The sequence below is a fragment of the Limulus polyphemus genome, unplaced genomic scaffold, assembly GCF_000517525.1.
Source record: "Limulus polyphemus unplaced genomic scaffold, Limulus_polyphemus-2.1.2 Scaffold2570, whole genome shotgun sequence".
In the NCBI taxonomy this organism is placed as follows: domain Eukaryota; kingdom Metazoa; phylum Arthropoda; class Merostomata; order Xiphosura; family Limulidae; genus Limulus; species Limulus polyphemus.
In genome coordinates, this window is record NW_013668180.1 from 25,652 (window position 1) to 27,073 (window position 1,422).

Sequence of the window (1,422 nt, forward strand, 5' to 3'; positions counted from 1 at the left end):
AACTATTGTAACCGGGCTTAAACTCAGAACCTTTGGCTTACCCTAGGGCTATGAACTCCCACAACTGAAGCTCCAAGCAGATAAATCCTACGCTGATCGTTACTACAGGACGCTAATGCTTTATTGACATCCTTCAAGTCTTAGAAACAGCCCAACTTGTTAAGTGGTGACGTAATATTGAAGTACTCACGTCCGTAGACTGATAAATAAGCGACCTTTAGAAACTAATTACACGAGGCTTTGTGACAGAATGGTTAAGCATTATACATAAATGGACATATCTTTAATCCTAATCTTACCAAGAAATTATTCTAGGATAAGCTAATTTAAATAGTTATGGTCTATACATGCGCGAGGAAGATCTCTAAATTTTAAAAATGGCGCAGAGTTTGTAGACATCAAAGGAGGTTGGTATCGTAGATGTTTTCTAGGTGCCTCTCAGTGACTCAGTGGTAAGTCTGAAAGCTTATAACGCTAAAAGATGGGTTTCGATACCCGTGCTGGACACAGCACAGATAGCACCGTTGTGTAGCTTTGTGCTACATATCTTTACGTGATAAAGTAAAATAAAATACAGAACGTAAACACTTTTAACTTCTTCTGTGTCCAGCCTTTTTCTTTTCTTTTTTTGGGGGTAATTAGCTAAAAAAAGTTAGGGATTTTTATTTCTGTTTTTAATAGACTATACTTATATATTAATGGAACAAATGTTCTTGCATGATCTTTTATTATATTTCTGTGTAAAATATATTCAATAGGTAAATGTTACATATTATTTCAGTGAAACTACTGTAAAGAATAGGAATGCTTTTCTCCAGTAGTTATCAAACATAATTCAGAATACTTCCGAGAGAGGCCAGCACAAACAACACTTTTAATGCCATCTAGCGACCACTGATTGTCACACATAATAACATGCAGATAAATTGGAGCAAGTAATTAAAAATATGGTGAGAAATAATTTGCCTGAATTGATTATTTTGGCAAATATTTTTCAAAACACAGAGGGCGCCCGAAATATCTCAGGCAAATCATGGAAGGGGTTAAAAAATAAACAACAGTTGTAGCCAGTTATGAAAACATTAACACTACTTTATTGTTGTTTAAATTCGGTGACAAGGAACCCACTTTGAGACTAATAATGGCTGAAGACGGCTTGAATGGGTAATTCAATAGGAAATAATGGGAAAAAACTTTAATATAAGTTTAACATAACAGCAAATGTACAACGTTTCGATGATGACAAATAATAAGGAAAAATACTTGGAAGTTCAGTTATCTCTCAATAGATGGAGAAAAATTAAGAAAAATACTGGGAAGTTCAGTTATCTCTAAATAGATTGATAAAAAAGTAAGAAAGAAATACTTGGAAGTTTAGTTATCTCTCAATAGATGGCGACTGTACTGAACTATTATTAAAAA